General features: G+C 30.5%; 1 long non-coding RNA gene across 1 annotated transcript in view; it reads right to left on the bottom strand.

Annotated features, from left to right (window-relative positions):
* Positions 1 to 245, bottom strand: part of LOC107688228 (uncharacterized) — a 1376-nt gene extending 1131 nt beyond the window's left edge. Inside the window, exon 1 of the long non-coding RNA XR_001634211.1 lies at positions 190 to 245. This is a non-coding gene — a long non-coding RNA (uncharacterized LOC107688228). The remainder of the gene's footprint in view (positions 1 to 189) is intronic.
* Positions 246 to 2095: the final 1850 nt, after the last annotated feature.

The raw sequence follows: 2095 nt of genomic DNA, 5'->3' as shown, positions 1-2095 counted from the left end.
ATTATGCATTCATTATAATGCCTTAAGAATACCCTTATAATGTATTATAAATATGGGCTTCATAGAAAGTGTTACCACGACTTTTTATGGTGCTTTTTGTAAAAGAATTTGAACTGTGAGTATGTTTGGAAGATTTGATATGCTGTAGCTAGTCTTACATCATCTAAAGAAAAGAAAGATAATCATTACCTCAGTGAGATTCTTGTAGTACAGACACTCCTCTCTCCTCTTACTATTTTCAGGGGAAGGCGTTTTATTACCATAACCATAACCATAGCCATCATAATGTGAATATACATACACACACGCACACATACAAATATATAGTAAACCAGCAAAACTAGAACTGTCAAAAACACAAATGCCTTTGATAGACACTTACCAGACAAGAAGTGGGAAACTTCGCTGAGAGAATACACATGATTCCAACTACAAGGAACTATAATAGTAATAAAAAAATGCTTTTGATTTTGAACATATCAGTACTTTTTGACAGGCACTGCACAACTTTATAAACATAAAAATGATCAAAATGAGACTTGTCGTACCACACTACCAATCCAAAAGGGTCCAAAGGCTGTTCTATACATGATAAACCACGACCCAAGGCATGTAAACACAATCCCCACAGCAATATTGAGGACACCAATTATCATCTGCACAATCTATGGAACAATAAAACAAATTAAGAAAATACCAAGTTGGTACAATGACATTGTAACTCAACCAATCAAATTTCTGCTGTCAGTGTGGACAAGCAAACATTTTTTAATAGTATAAATAAGTATTTGCACAATGTTTCCAAAAAGTTTCATATTGTTTTAATAAATTACATTTAGTTGCATAAACTAAAAAAATTGCAACTAAAATGTACATTTTCCAAAATTAATAATTTTAACTAATCCAAAAACTGCACATAATGTTACAGAGCCCTTAAGGGGACATAGTTACTGGGGGGAAAAAAATATGAGATAGGAGAAAAAATTATATTTCAATAATTTTGCGAACTCTCACAATGGTTTTATATTCCTTCAAGATACTTTGTGTTTGCTTACAAATCCAGTGAAATACAGTTTTTCCTCTCACTTCATGTTCTTTCCATCACAGAAGTATGGAAGCTTGTTTGTGCCATGGAATAAAACAAAGGAAAAAGTAATTGGGACTTTTTATCTTACTTTTTTCTCACAATTCTGAGTTTATACCTCACAATTTGGATTTTTTTTTCTCACAATTCTGAGGAAAAAATTCTGAATGAACTCTGACTTTCTGATTTTTGACTTTCTTACAATTCCAAGGTTCTACGTCAATTCTGACTTTTTTTGTTTTTGTTTATGCAAAAAAAAAAAAAAAAAAAAAAATGAATTGCCAAATTTCTCTTACAATTGTGAGGAAATATGTCTTGTAAGAATTGTGAGGTAGTTTGGACTTTTCTTCTCAGAATTGTGTGGGTTATATCTTGCATTATGTTTTTAACATTAAAAAAAAAAAAGAAGGTAATTGTGACTTATCTCATAATTCAGAATTTTTTTCTAAAAAATTGTTTTTTTACTAAACTAAAAAGCAAAAAAACTATAAACTAAAAAATATAAACTAAAATGTTTAAACTATGTGATATAAATTTAGAATTGAGAGAAAAAACCTTAAATTGTGAGATAAACAGTCACTTTTTACCTTGTTTTATTATTTTTTTTATTTTAATCCTGTGGTGGAAACAATGCAAGTTTTTTGGGTAAATGCAAAAGTTTGGTGAGTAAATGCAGAGTTTCTCAGTGAAAAACAACAGTTTAGCAAGTGAATGCAAAAGTGTTGAAATATCATTTTCCCCGTTTTACCAAAACCATGTCCCTTTAGGGGCTCCATAGGTGTTTTAAAAATGTTTTTAAAACATTATCCTAACATAATCTAACTCAGGGGTCTCCAATCCTGCTCCTGGAAATGGCAACATTAAGAAACGTAAAAACGTTGTAAGCATCTTACATGGAATGTTTACTAAGTTCTGTCCAAAAAAATATACAAAGTATGCGAAAATCACAAGACCTGAAAAAAATCAGAAAGGTATTTTGGAATTAATGTAAATGTCAAACTCACTCCAAGA

This window comes from Sinocyclocheilus anshuiensis, unplaced genomic scaffold, assembly GCF_001515605.1.
Source record: "Sinocyclocheilus anshuiensis isolate Anshui unplaced genomic scaffold, SAMN03320099.WGS_v1.1 scaffold1162, whole genome shotgun sequence".
In the NCBI taxonomy this organism is placed as follows: Eukaryota; Metazoa; Chordata; class Actinopteri; order Cypriniformes; family Cyprinidae; genus Sinocyclocheilus; species Sinocyclocheilus anshuiensis.
The sequence above is the reverse complement of the archived record's forward strand: the minus strand, read 5'-3'. Positions and strand labels throughout refer to the sequence as shown.